General features: G+C 41.7%; 1 protein-coding gene across 14 annotated transcripts in view; it reads right to left on the bottom strand.

The window, feature by feature from the left end:
- LOC137353345 (activating transcription factor 7-interacting protein 1-like) overlaps nt 1-15,694 on the bottom strand; it is a 212,556-nt gene that overhangs the window by 118,226 nt on the left and 78,636 nt on the right. Inside the window, exon 1 of one of the 14 annotated variants that reach the window (XM_068019506.1) lies at nt 14,940-15,032. The exons of the other annotated variants lie outside the window; for them this stretch is intronic. The gene's annotated coding sequence lies outside the window, so the exon portion shown is untranslated. Of the gene's footprint in view, nt 1-14,939; nt 15,033-15,694 lie in introns of those variants that run through there. 14 annotated transcript variants of the gene reach the window in all.

Raw genomic sequence — 15,694 nt, 5'->3', positions numbered from 1 at the left:
ACCTTTATCATGTCACTCCACCTTTTCTGTTCTAACAAAAAGTGCCCAATCTTTCTTTCATATTTGTTATTTATTCATACCTGGCATCATGCTAATGAACATGTGTTGTATCATTTGCATTGCCTGAATATATGCCTCAGCATGGAGCAAAGTATTCATAATAAGATCACAGTTGGAGAACTCAATTTTGTATAGATTCACTCAACGAGAGCAGAGTACAGGGAACTCTGTATATGTACCCTCTGCAGTGCTTGATACTGATATTCCATTCTCCAGTGCTACCCTTCACATGTCAAACTCAAACAAACATACACAAAGAAGAAAATTTAAAAAAAACACATAAAAGAGAGACAGCCCAGTAGTTAAACCACTGGATTATTGGCCTGGTAGCTCAACCCCCAGTCCAAAACAAGGTCAAATTTGACCTTGCACAAGAAATCAACATTGTTTCAAGATGGAAGCAGGAAAACCCGGGCAGCAGGACTGGATGTGGCCAATTGTCTCAGTATTCAAAGCACTTTTGATTCATCAGTTCAAAACTGTTCCAATTCATATTTTGTCTAACCCATTCTGTAAATTTATGAGCCATTTTCTCAGATTATAGATGGTAAAGAAATAGGCTATTATTTCTCTGCTATGTCCTTTCTGGTGGCAGAACGTACGTTTCAAAAGAAATACTGATTTTCATAAGTGGTTAGCACCTGTATTAATCTCCAAGTTACAGATGAGTAGCTCCTGAATGGCTCAGACCTTATCTAGTTAGTAATGGAGTCTTAAATCCTGGGTTTGATCCCTGGTCTGTGGTTAAGAAAAAGATACCTGCAATTATATTAGCACTTCATCATATCCTCTGGCCAGGAGTGCCCATAGCAGTTTGTAAAAAAGAATGTGTAAACAGTCGAAGTACTAAATTTTATATCGATTCACTCAACAATATAATATCTTTAACTGCTTCTCAGGAGCATTAACAACATTTGAAACCAAGTCATATAAGGAGATATTAGGAAAGATGACAAAGTTTAGTCAAAGAAGTAGGTTTTAAGGAGCATCGTAAAAGGAGAAAACAGGTAGCGAGACAGAGAGATATTTAGAATCTTAAAATCAAACAGCCTTGGCAGCTTAAGGCAGGGCCACCAATTGTGGAACAATTATCAGGGATGCTCAAGAGGCCAGAATTGGACAAGTACGGATATCTCGGAGGGTTGCAGGGCTGGAGGAGCTTACAGAGATAGGCCTTGAGGGATTTGACGTAAGGATAAGAACTTTAAAAGAGGCATTGCTTAACTGGGAGTCAATGTAGATCAGTGAGCACAGAGATGATGCGTGAACTGGATTTGGTCTGTCAAGTAGGCAAAAATAGAATATAGCTTACATGCAAGTAAGGTTCCACAAACAGCGAATGATTCAACAATTTTGCTGGTTGAAGGAGGAAACTTGGCCAAGACACCAGGAGAACTCCCAGTCTTCAAATTGCATCGTGAGATCTTTTTCTGTCCACATGAATAAGCAGGTAGCACATCCAACAATGCAGTACTCCCTCAGTACTGCACTAAAATGCCAACCTGGAACATGTGCTCAATTCCGTAATGGAACTTGAACACGTAACTGTCACAGCCAATAGCATTACAATTTAAGCCAAGCTGACACATTAGACCTGCTCAAGCGGTGACCACTTAAGTCAGGCATCAGAGGTTCCCGGCACCCGTAAAAATGCACTCTAGAAAGAAGTCAACATCTTCAGAAAGGCCAAGGGAGCAAAGCTGCAACATCTCCATTCAGTGACTGGATCAGTGATATAGTGGCCTGTAGTAGTAGGAAAATTCAGTGTATCTTGCTTAAGTTTGTTGATAATAGGACAAAACACTGCAAACTGTCCACGATCAATGCAATCGTTAGTATTTCTACCATTTTGTTAAACCACTTAGACATAACAAATACTATCAGCTATCCACACACATTCATTTTCCCAATGCGGCAGGAAATGTTGATCCCACAAAAAGGCTTTGACTCAATGACCATGAGCATCGTCAGTATTTGTGCAGAACATCTCAGGTCTATCATTTCTATTCTTAACTCCAATGATTGTCAACTTTGAAGATAAATATTTCAGATATAGTTCAAAACAGTGGAATTTTTGATGGTTGTACATTTGGCTGGGCAAATTGTGCATATCCATTCATCAGCCTCTTTGATTTTGCTGTGTGCATTTTTAAACACAATGACAGTGCAGATTGAATCTGGTCAGCCATCCATTGTTCACGTCAATGTCTTTTTCCTAATATCTTTACTATTCAATCCATCACCTGATCCTATTATGAACATATTGAAGCTTGGGCGTGTTGAAATCAGAGCAGTTGAGTCCTGAACACAAACAAACTTAATATAGTTTTCACTTTTATTCAGCGGTTGCATGGTTCTGACATTCATTCACAAGTTGCATTTTTCTTCAGCTCTGCTGTTGAGATTGAAAAATAATCACCCAAATTGCTTAAGGAATAAAATGCTGCAATTTTTGGTCTGTTCGGTGCAATATGCTTTTTCTATCAACCAGAATCAGCCTTTTTTCTCTCTTCTGCATGCATGTCCCCACTGGTGACAGCAACAGCAATATAAACAGCATCTGTAACATGGCAAACCATATTGGGGTGCCTCACTGTTTAGTGTCTAAACCAAACAGCACGAGAAAAAAAATTCAGGGATAAGACACAGCCAAAGAGGTAAGTTTTAAGGAGGCTTGTTAGGTGGGAGAGCTACAAAGCGACCGGGAGGAGTTTGGAAAGCATGTTCCAGAATGTGAGAAGAATTGACTGAAGGCTCTGCCAGTAAGTGTAAAGATGAAGTACACAGTCAATTAGAGAGGGAAGACTAGACCATGAAAGAAAAGATTCAAGGCTGGAAGACATTGCAGAGGTAGGAAGCAGTGAAGTTGTGAAAGGATTTGTATACATGCATCAGGAAAAGGAATGACAGGTCAGGAGGACTTTCTGCAAGATAGGATGTGCATGGCAGAATTCTGAATGAATTGAAGCTTATATAGGGTGCAGTTTTGGACACTGACAGTGGGCATTGGAAATGTCAAATCAAATGATCACAAAAGCCATAAATGAGACACAGAAAAGCAGTAGAAGCAGTGTTTTATAAACAGCAAAAACAATGCTTTGACACTTTAAAACATTCTATAAATGTATGGTGAATTACTGCAGGAATTTTATTCATTTAAACATTTATTCATGACAGAGCTGTATGGCTAAGCAATTTATTCAGAGAGGAATGACCAGCAAACTATTTGGTAATTAGGGTTTTACGCATGAGCATTTTTCATTTGAAGGAGGTCTACTGGATTAAAAGATTATTTCTCTCTTCATCCCCTTATTTCCAAAATAGTCACTGAATACCATCTTGTACGAAGTTATAAACCAAGCCCACCTATTGAATAAATAATTGAACCAAAGTTACAGACAATAGAATTACGTAAACAGAAAGTGGTGTGCCCAAATAAATAGAACACTCTCTCATGCTGCGTAGTTCAATGAGAAATCTAACTGAAATTCTGATGAAGTTTTCAATTAGTTCCTGTACTGATTTAGTACAAATGCAAAATCATCATTGAAAAAGGAAGACATCACGAATCGAGGCAGAACTTCCTCTCAGGACTTTAATGGTGGGGTAGTCTGGAGAGTGCAAGGAAGGAGCATGTTTGATGTACCAAACTGCCTTCTCATTCCATACTTGTTTGTATTAATTTTATTGCCATAATATTGATCAATCTAATTTTTCCTTGGCTCTGTAAAAGCCAAGAAGCCTGTGCAATCAAATGCAATTCAAAACTTAAAATTCAACTTTGATAAAGATGCCACGTATCCACTTATCATGCCCTCGAGTGATCCTTTGGTAAGGTTTCTTAGACCCTGAAAAGTTGGCTCGGGGAATTTTAATAATGTTTATTAATTTGTTCATGGGATGTGGTTGTTGCTGGCTAGGACAGCATTTATTGCCCATCCCTAATTGCCCTCGAGAAGGTGGTGGTGAGCTGCCTTCTTGAACCGCTGCAGTCCATGTGGGGTAGGTACACCCACAGTGCTGTTAAGGAAGGGAGTTCCAGGATTCTGACCCAGTAGTTAAACAAATAAGTTGATTACAAATTTAAATGTTTGAGCAGATTCTTTGATCAGGCTTTGAGGGCGTTTCCTTTTAATTATTAAATCATGTTACACTACTTACATGGCACAATGAATTTTACATAATTCTTTTTAGATGGTCAGTCAGTTTTCCCCCTCTGCCTTTTTCAGCATCACTGGTGTCTGCGATGCCTATAGGTAGTATTATGATGGGGCTTTCCCGGCCTAATGCACTTGGGCAAAATTTTTGGCCACTTTTTTTTTTGCCAGTCACAAAACTTTTGACTATTATTCATCTATTTAAAAAAAGTTTGCTCTTTCATATGAAACCTTGGTTTGTGGTTGCCTGCTGTTCCTTACTCTGGCCACCAGGTGCTGCTACGTAGCAGTTTTGACTCTTGGCCTGGACTTCTTAAAAATTTATTCAGCGTGTTACCACCTCAGATGAGGCCGTTACTGTTAAAATAAGAGGTAAGAACCTCCAGACCAATGTAAAGAATTACACAAGATTTAAGAAAGAAATCTCCATTAATTAAATAGTACTTTGTAAGTAGCTGATAAGTAAGTAGGGCGGCACAGTGGTTAGCACCGCAGCCTCACAGCTCCAGCGACCCGGGTTCGGCTCTGGGTACTGTCTGTGTGGAGTTTGCAAGTTCTCCCTGTGACCACGTGGGTTTCTGCTGGGTGCTCCGGTTTCCTCCCACAGCCAAGGACTTGCAGGTTGAAAGGTAAATTAGCCATTGTAAATTGCCCCTAGTGTAGGTAGATGGTAGGAGAATTGAGGAAAGGTGGGATGTTTTAGGGAACATGGGATTAATGTAGGATTAGTATAAATGGGTGGTTGATGGTCGGCGCGGATTCGTTGGGCCGAAGGGACTGTTTCAGTGCTGTATCCCTCTCTATGATACCCCAAATTAGAAAAGGTATTTTCTTTACTTATTAAAATACTTGGAAACCTCATACCACACTTATACATTGCACATTCCTCTTTGATGGTGACATCTTTGCAAGTAAAAGTCCCAAACTCCACCCAGTTTCAATGGGTTGGATCTCCCAGACCTTTTCGAAAATCAATTTCCTCTTCGCTCACTTCGCGGAGCACTTCTGACCTGGGCATTTGTGAATAAGGCAATTCCTGGTGATCCTACTGGTCTTCTACTTCTCCACAAGCTTCAACTTTCAAAACAGGTTCAAGTCTTCAATGCCTTTCACTCTATCAGGCTTCCAAGAGCTGGTGTTCCCTTTCTCTCTAGGCTACCACCGCTGGTTGTCTTCCTTACAGCCTGCCTTCAGAAAATCTGTTAAATTTACCTGGACTCAAAAGTCAATAACTTATTTCCCTGTTCCAATATGCAAAGTCCGGAAGTCCAGTTTCACAGAGCCACCTGGGCTTTCCACTGTATCCAGGTGTTAACAGCTGCCTGGTACATTTGCATCTTAGGAATCATTGACCCCTTGTTTACAATCTGAAAGTCTAAGAGGGCGAAAGCCATTGTTACCCCTGCAGTCATTCACCCCCCCAAAAAAAGGTCTTTGATCTGTCTTGTCCTTAGCAAAGTGGATGCAAGGTCACCTGACCTTCCAAACTCCATCTCAAACTTTTAAAAATCTCAATTCTTAAAATGTAACCCTGTTACAAAGTCCAGCATTCCTAACACTCAGGATATGGGCATCCATGGCAAGGCCAGCATTTAATGCCAATCCTGAGTTGCCGAGGTGGTGGTGGGTCAGCTTCTTGAACTGCTGTTAGTGGTTTTCTGCAACTGGTGTACCTTCCAGCCCTACAACCCTCCAAGATCTCTGCATTCTTCCAATTCTGACATATTGTGCATCTTGTATTCCATCTTTCCACCATTGGCAGTCCTGCCTTCAGCTGTCTAGGCCCTAAGCTCTGGATTTCCCTCCCTAAACCTGTCCACTTCTCTCTCCTTTAAGACCTCCCCCCTTAAAACCTGCCTCTGCCTGTCCTAATACCTCTTTTTGCGGCTCTATGAAATTTTGCTTGATAATGCTCCTATGAAGCTTCTATGGACATTAAGGACACTTTGCAAGTGCAAGACGTTGTTGAGGGGTTTTCTAGACTTAACAGGGCAGTTGGGAGTCAACCACGGTGGTGCGGCACTGACTGGGTAAAGATGCCAGGTTTCCTTCCCTAATGGGACATTAGTGAACCAGTTGGGTTTTTAAATGATAAGCCGACAACTTCATGACTATTACTGATACCAGCTTTTTCATTTCCTTTCTTTTCTTTATAAATTGTATCAGTCACTTTGGATTTCTACTGTGCAAGGCAAGTGACAGGTAACAAATTTGAAATATTTAAATCAACTTTTCTTAAAGTTCAACTTTTTTCTATACTTTCCCACCTTCGAGGGTATTTTTTTTTTTGAGTTAACCACCTCTTGCTTAAAAAAAATGTTCCTGCTCGACCTCATTTCTCACTTTAAAAAAAACATATAAATTTGATTAACACTGTAAGGCAAAGTTATCAGGAAGCCAGAGATGATTACAGAAAAGATATAATTGCACTAGAGAGGGTACAGAGGAGATTTATGAGGAGGTTGCCAGGACTGGAAAAATACAGCTATGAGGAAAGCCTGGATAGAATGGGACTGTTCTCCTTGGAACACAGAAGGCTGAGGGGAGACCCTCAACTCATTCAAAAGGAGTCTGGATATGCACCTCAAGTGCTGTAATCTGCAGGGCTACAGACCAAATGCTGGAAGGTGGGATTAGAATAGGTGGATCGTTTTTCTGTCGGCACAGACACGATGGGCCAAGTGTCCTCTTTCTGTGCCTTAAACTTACTATGATTTTCTATTTTTCTATGATATAGGCCCAGAAGTCTATCTTTAGTATGCCAAGCAAGCTCCCAAGCATAGAATAGAAACTGTACCTAAAGGTGTTCCTTTTCCTTTCAAGATTTCAGATACCTCCCTGACATAAGTTTAATTGATCAATCTAAAACAGAATAAATTAACATTCATTAGTAATAGGAATGTAAAGCTTACAATTGCTCCTGGCAATTTTTAGGTAAGGAAGTTAGAAGCTAAAAGTTAAAAAAGTTCAACCTTGTGAAAGATATAGATTAGAGACTTAATGGTTTTATTTCCAAAGACAAACACTCTCAAGGGGCAGAGGGGTTTCTCCAATGATTTAGTTGGTAAATGCTTTTCCCACCTTGGAACTAAGCCATGTAGACCAGGAAGGGTGCAATCTACTATGCTCACCATCTTCTCAAGGGCAATTAGGGAAGTGCAATAAATGCTGGACTTGCCAGTGAAGCCCACATACCAAGAACGAATATTTTTAAAGATGCACTACTTGAGCTGATCTCAGCTAGGGTAGCAGAAGCTGGGCCACAATTGTAAACAGAGTGGGGGCCAGAGAAAAATAAACAAAAGATTCTTGCTCCTGATCACAATTCACTGAGCCATTCTATAAGGTACTGTAGGGCAGCCAGTGCTTGTGGAACTGTACCTCAGCATGAGTTCGTATTGTCAAAATCACCGAAGATAAACACAATAGGGGACAGTAGGGACAGTTGTGCAGTGGTAATGTTACTGGACTAGTAATCCAGGAGCTTGGACTATTGCTCCAGGGACGCAAGTTCAAATCCCACCACGGCAGCTGGGGAATTTAAATTCAATTAATTCTCAATAATAATCATGAAACTACCAGATTACTATAAAAAAAAATTCTGGTTCCCTAATGTCCTTCAGGTAAGGAAATCTGCCATTCTGACCTGGTCTGACCTACCCGACTCCAGACCCACAGCAATGTGGTTGACTCTTAACTGACCTCTGAAATAGCCCAGCAAGTCATTCAGCTGTACCAAATCACTACAGAAAAGTTGTGGCTCATCACCGCCTTCTCAAGGTCAATTAGGGATGGGCAATAAATGCTGGCCTTGCCAGTGACTCTCATAGCCCATGAACGAATTTTTAAAAACTTCTAGAAACTCTTCAAGATGTTCTCCTGGTGGGAACTTTCTTAAGGAATGGAAAGCAGACATTGCTACAGTTTGCACAGTAATACAACTGAGCTTTAAACTTTCACTGGTCGCTGACTGGATGCAAAGAAAGGACGTGAATAAATACGCTGGTCAGAGGAAGGAGAAGCCCAGATCCTTTGATGTGTGGCATGAAGAATCTTGTTTAATGCTGGAAAAATACACGGCGCTATAACTGTACGTAGACACACTACACGCTGAAACAATGTAGGGGACTCTCCCAGTTTGCAAATCATCCTTCCTATTTCCTGTCTGTGACAGAGTGTCCTGGTTTTACAGTAGCACCTGCCCCATTGTTTGGCCCGGATAGCTGCCATCAGAGAAGTCTTGTCGCTTTGCAACTGTCGAGCTTTCAGCGAGAACGAGGCTCCTGTAAAACCACAAGTGTAGGCAAGCTGCAGCTGCAACAAACATTGCTAACTCAGCCATAATCTCAATAAAAAGTATGCTAGACTTCTTCCACTTTTCTGTAAGGTTCATGGAAGTAAAATGAATATAATCTCGCCTTCTCTCCATTTCTGAGATCACTTTGGGAATCTGTAAGAGCCAGGTGTACACAGAGGCATTGGCAGCAAGTGCAGGAAAACAAGCGCAGTTTTCATCACAATAGTAGGAGTAAAACAGACTTTAATTTATACACACCTTATCGCATCCTCAGGACATCCCAAAGCACTTCATAGCGAATGGACTATATTTGAAGTGCACTCACTTGCTTCATGACTGCTGCATTTGCCCAACAAACAAATGAGATTATGAGCCCATTTTATTTTGTTATTGGCTGAGGATTAATTTTGGCCAGAAGAACTGCCTGCTCCTCTTTGAATATCATGGGATGTTTAATCATCCACCTGAACAGGCAGATGGTGCCTCGGTTTAATATTAACTTTAGATGAGAAAGCACCAAATGGGGAGTACTCTTTTCAATATAGTACTGAAGTGTCAACCCAGACTTTGTGCTCAAGTCCTAGAGTAGGTTTTGAACCCACAACCTTATGATACAGAGGCAAGAGTGCTATAAAATGAGCCAAGCTGATCAAGTTCCAGGGCACCACTGTCATATACAAGCCAGAGCCGAGCCACTAAAGTTGCCCAAAGCAAAGATATCTGCCTGGGAGGCTCCACCTGTAGCGAGATCATGCAGACAACCATCCTTGTTCATTCCCATTCACAGGTAATAATTATTCATCTGCTGAGGAAATTCATCGCACATTTCCTTGTTTATACCACACGCTGATGTGTCCATCTACTGTTGTAACTCCTGAGCCCGTGCTTAAATCACTAGAGCATCTGGACAGTCTTTTCAATGCTTGTCCTGATATTTCACCCAAGCCAATTCTCCTTTTAGAGTTGGAGACATTTTATCATACAGTTCTGACCCAAGGTCAACCTGCAATGTTAACTTTGTTTCTCTGTGGACAGAGGTTGCCTGACCTGCTGAATATTTCCAAGCATTTTCTGTTTTTACCCCAACTTAATTCCCCCTTTCTTAATGAGACCAAGAGTGCCTGTATTGCCACCCAAGCTTAGAACCATATAGCGACCTGCATGATCTGTATTCATGATTCAACTACTCAGTCATCAGAAGAGCCCAATTAGTTTTCAAATTTGAATAAATGTATTTAATGATTTCGCTCAGATTGAATGTTACACCAAGGCATAACATTCAGTAACTTGTAGTTGCAATCTGCAATATACAACCTTTCACTTGACAACTCAATCCATCCATTATCTGAAGAGTATTGTGCTTGAATATCTGGTCTCGATATTCAAGGAGGAAAAGGACCAGGCAACTGTACTGGTGCTCACTTTTGTGCCCAGGCAAGTCACAGAAATTCTCTCTTTAGAAATTTAATGGCAAAAGAGAAACAGGGACACAAGGAAACGAGGGCAATACGTCACCCTTAAATGGGAAGTATTAGATAAAAAGCTGGCTTTTTAGGAAGGTAAAGAATTCCAGGAATGCCATTTATGGAATAAGATGAATAATTAGGGGGAAATAAAGCCCTCAAAATGATTCAGTACATTGTCCCCATATTCAACAGTTAAAGTCAGTACAGTACATAGGACTCCAGTATAATTGCAAGATAGCAATGGATGAGGAAAGCCATTTGATCCATCTAAATCTATCCACCCAGAATGATCCTAAAGTTCTTCCATTGCAACATCTAAATGGTTCCAGGATTTTTGGTTCCAGTACTCTGTTCAGGAAGTCTATCCCATATGTTGATCATACAGAGCAAGTACTTCCTAATACTTGCCATAAATTTACCTTTTACAAATTTGAATCTGTATCCCCTTTTTCTATGATCACATTTTAATTTGGCAAAGAAATTGGAAAAGATAATCCAGACTACTATCTTGTATACCTCATCGCCTCTGATGCCTCCTTTCCAAGCCCAAAACTCTCCAGTCTATCCTCATAACTCAGGACTCTTATCTGCACTGCCCCCCGCATTTGTGGTCTGATTAGGCCACTATACAGTTTGACCGTAACTTCCTCCAACTTGTATTCAGACATATCCAATGTTGAGCCTACCCAGGTCTCTTTAGTTTCCATCCATGGCTATTTCAACATAATTTAAGTATGGTGCTTATTTCCTTCTTTGTCACTCTGTATTTCATGCATTAAATTTCACATGCTGCTGTTCTGCACACATACATTTCATTCTGCTCATACTGTAATTTCAGAGCTGCCTCCTCAGATCCAACTGGCACTCCTGAAGATTTTGCATTGTGTTTTTGAATCTAAGTCACTTATGTGGGTTAGGAACAGCAGTGGTCCTAACACAGCTGTGGGCCACCCCACTCAGAACTTCCCCCATTCCCCCACAAGTGACTCCTCCGACAAAGCATTAATTTTCTACCCTTCAGCCAGTCACAGGGTTCACCTGGACTTTAACAGCTTTTCATGCAGAACCCCTTTGACAGACTAAGTACACGGTTATTGGACTTTCCACAACTCACATTTAGCATCTTTTCCTCAGAGGAAAATCAAGACGGTTGGTCAGACAGGATTGTCCGTTTTGGAACTGACTGTTTACCCAACACCCTTTGAACTAAAAAGGGAGTAAAATCCGACCACATCACAGAACAGAGAACAAATGCTTAGAATGAAGAAAATCACTTGAAGGAAATGCTATCCCACCACACAGGGACAGCCCAGGCAGCGGAGGCACTCAGGTTAAAACCTCCCTGTACATGGATGACGTTGCCGTTTTCTGTTCCGATCCGCTGTCTGTGCGCAGACTGATGAGCATCTGCGACCAGTTCAAACTGGCCTCGGGCGCCAAAGTTAACCACGGAAAGAGCGAGGCCATGTTCTTTGGGAACTGGGCTGACCGATCCTTTGTCCCCTTCACCGTCAGGTCAGACTACCTGAAGGTGCTGGGGATATGGTTCGGAAGGGCCGGGGCGTGCACAAAAACCTGGGAGGAGCGAGTAGCCAAGGTACAACAAAAGTTGAGCATGTGGGGGCAGCGATCTCTCTCCATTGTGGGTAAGAACCTGGTCATCAGGTGCGAGGCGCTGACTTTGTTGCTCTACGTGGCGCAGGTCTGGCCCATACCCCACTCCTGCGCCGTGACGGTCACCTGAGCCATTTTCCGCTTCATCTGGGGATCTAAAATGGACCAGGTCCGGAGGGACACGATGTTCAAACCTCTGGATAAGAGCGGGAAAAATGTACCCAACGTGGCCCTCATCCTGATGACCACCTTCATGTGTGGCTGCATCAAGCTGTGTGTAGACCTCCAGTACGCAAACTCCAAGTGTCACTACGTGCTGAGGTTCTATCTGTCCCTGGTGTTGCGAAGGATGGGCCTGGTCACATTGCCGCGGAACGCTCCATGCAGTTGGACCGTGCCGTACCACCTATCCTTCGTGGAGCAGTTTCTGCGGGAAAACACCTTTGACCACCGGTCCATCAGGCAGTGGTCTGCACGGAATGTCCTCAAGGCCCTATGGGAAAAGGAGACGGGGGATCCTGTCGGACGGTTCCCCGAGCAGACCGCCAAAGTCATTTGGCGGAATGCCTCATCACCAGAACTTTCAAACAAGCACCAAGATGTAACTTGGCTGGTGGTGAGAAGGGCCCTCCCAGTCAGATCCTTCATGCACGCCCGAAGTCTCGCCCCCTCCGCACAATGCCCCCGCGGTGGCTGTGGTGGGGAAGAGACGGTCGCCCACCTCCTCCTGGAATGTGTCTTCGCAAAGCAGGTGTGGAAAGAGATGCAGTGGTTTTTGTCAAGGTTCATCCCAAGCAGCTCTGTAACACAGGAGCCTGTGCTCTACGGGCTGTTCCCAGGGACGCACACCGAGACAAACATCAACTACTGCTGGAGGACTATCAATTCGGTGAAAGATGCCCTTTAGTCTGCCCAAAACCTGCTGGTCTTCCAGCGCAAAGAGTTGTCCACGACCACGTGTTGCAGACTGGCACATTCCAAGGTCCAGGACTACGTGCTGAGGGACGCACTAAAGCTTGGGGCAACCGCAGCAAAGGCTCAATGGGGAAAGACCACAGTGTAAGGTCCCCCCACCAAGCTGAACTGAGGGGCTGGATCCATGGGAAACCCCTCGAACTGTATCTGGAAAATTTTGTGTGCTGTAAATGTAAAAATGTATATGGCATGAAAATGAAATGGAAGGGTTGTGAGGCAACTCATGATTGTATAGAAGGAAACTGATCATCTTTGCACGGTTTGTATTTTTTGACTTGATGCTGTTTTAAACTGTTTGGGTATGTAATTTTTACAGATTTTTATGAATAAAGTATATTTTGGGAAAAAAAACCACACAGGGACAGCAACACGTAACTGAAACCCAGATTACTAATTGTACTAGGCGTAGCAAGGAAGAAAAGCACACACCCTTGCATTGAGACAAGTTCCTGCGACTAGTGCATGTCGAGATTGGATTTAGAAGGATTGCTTCTAGCAACAACTCCACCCTCCAATTTAGCTGCATTTTGTTGCAGGATTTCAATACTAAGAATGATGCGTTATAAATCATCTGCCCAATTTTTAAAAACCTGTAACCTAACTGGGCTGAACAATGGATGTTTTACAGGAATAGTTAATAGAATATTTAGTGAGTGGCTTCATTTTTAAGGAGGTGTAAATAAGTCATTGCATACAGGAGGAAAACCAAAAGGGCAAAAAGATAAAAAACTACAATATTGCATAAATTATGTGAATATGCTTTTGCTTCAAGGGCAGGTGAACAACAGACTCATTGTATAAATTTAATATCACTCAGTGTCAGACAATACTTTAAAGCAATTTTCTCACAACAGGTTTGTGTTTCACCTACAAAATGCCAACATAAAAACATATGGTGATCTAAGCAATGGAGAAAATTAAAGCACATGATTCCACACTTCTACATCCAATCCAACTTCAGACACTTTAAAATGTCTACACACTCATCACAGTGCAAGCTATTCACAATTCATCTTGCTTCATGCTCTGCACTGAAAAATACCAAGAAAACTTGGAGCCATGAAACAAAATCAATACGGGTTTCTTTTTGTTCAAAACATACCAGAGTTCACAACCCTAGGTTATGATCAGAATATCCGACAGGAGTGGGAGGAAGTGGTTATTTCACACAATCTAAAATCAAGAATATAACTGCAAATTAGCAGATATTCTTCTGCACACCAACAGGGAGCAGCAGCGAGGCTGTGAACTGTAGGCAGTTGGCACGCCAGTAAATGCTTCTAGAATGTTCTGGCAAAGAAAGAATTTAATTCTGTATGTTAGACAGAGCAGCTACAAAAAAGTTGAAGATTTGGCTGTTAAAACTTAAAAACAAAAATCACACAGCTAAAAGAGGCCACCACAATTTTGCCATGGTCTGTTTACCCAACCTCGTCTGGTACCAATATTGCAGTCTGATAAGCATACAATGGATCCCTTGTAATACCGTTGCCTTGCACAATCCATTGTGTGTTTTTCGGGAATTTAAAGACTCAGACAGCCAGCCACTGTAGAGTAGGCATGAGAACGCTGGCCACCGGAAAGAGGCGGGGCTTACATAAACGAAAAGTAATGTTTGAGCCTCGCTAAAACGGGCCTGTTTTTCAAACTGTTTACTTGGGCAGCACTTCCTGCCTCATTAACCATTAGGCATCAAAACACAGACTATAAACCCAGATATCTTGCCATTTTCATTTAATTGAGCAGATACCATAAGGATACTGAACACATTTTGACATTACAATGGATATTGACCCTGGCTGTTCAAATTATATTTTATTCCATAAGGTATATCATTTCATAATGCCAAGTTCTATATTCTAACTACAGCTGCGCACACAGAGGAGTGCAAAATAACAGATAAAAGATTGTATCAGAAGCTCCTTTTATACCATGCTAATGACGCATGGGCCTTTTACTGGATTGCTCTGGCAGCCTTGATGAATCTAATGAGTTTACTTTGCAGTTGCCGCTGGCTGTGCAAGGTCTGTGCATCAGGATAATGCAGCACATATGAAGGTACAAACCCAAAATAACAAAGCAGAAAGATTCAGACACAGGTTCTTCGAACTGATTTTGTTATAGATTTTAAATGGACTTCTAAAACAATTTCTTTGCAGTCACCTATCTTTACACTGCAATCAATTCCTAAATAAAAGCAGAGATTAATTCCCACAACTGACAGTCAGGCATCCATTTTCTAGCAGGTAAAGTTAATTTAGGATTTTAAAAATATTTTGCTGCATTTACCAAAAAGGCAAGTTTTAAATATGGTGATTCCCAAAGAGGTTTATTACTTTATGAATAGTGATTCCCCATTTTAAATCTCACCTGAATACAGGATCATACTATTGGCTTTATCAAATGTCTGCATTCCATCTCCCTTCAATTCCTTCCTCTCACTTAAGAGCTTCAGCTTGATAGCCCATGAGTGCTCAATATCCAGCACTCAGTTCCTGTCCCCTACAGTGCCTCATTAAAGACTAAACGGTCCCAATGTCATGCTGAATGAAATCTTTTCTTCTATCCCTACAATGTACTTTGTACTCTTGAACACTTCTCCATTTTGCCAGCTAACTCTCCCACTAGTTTCTCAGGAGAAAAGTGCATAGATGGAATGTCATCCAACTGGTTTGTTTTTTTCAGTATAACCACCCACTTATATGCAGCTAACAGTACAATGCACTATCCCACTTTGGAGCTGGAAGTATTCTTTTGCAGCTAGTAGGTTAGATAAGTAGCTAATGCAAAGTTAAAAAATAAGGGCATTTTGAATGGCTGCACAAGATAGTTCAATATGCAGAACTGGCCAAATAATGGTAGAGTCCTTTCAGGCCCTGCCTTCCCCAGATAACACATGGAATCTCAATTTTATTTCACTAAACATGTAACTCTGTGACACATCATTGCCTGACTGGAGTGAGGGTCGGGGGAGGGGAAAGAGATTAAATCTTTGATTTTGCAACCCAAATATCCTAAAATTCAGCCTGTACTGTATAGATTGCTATAAGCTGATATTCAGGGGTGAAAAATTTTAATCTGCAATAGGGTTTAACTGCAGAATGGGCAGTGGGATATAACCAGTG

The sequence above is a fragment of the Heterodontus francisci genome, chromosome 41 (genome assembly GCF_036365525.1).
Source record: "Heterodontus francisci isolate sHetFra1 chromosome 41, sHetFra1.hap1, whole genome shotgun sequence".
NCBI classification, from domain to species: Eukaryota; Metazoa; Chordata; class Chondrichthyes; order Heterodontiformes; family Heterodontidae; genus Heterodontus; species Heterodontus francisci.
The sequence above is the reverse complement of the archived record's forward strand: the minus strand, read 5'-3'. Positions and strand labels throughout refer to the sequence as shown.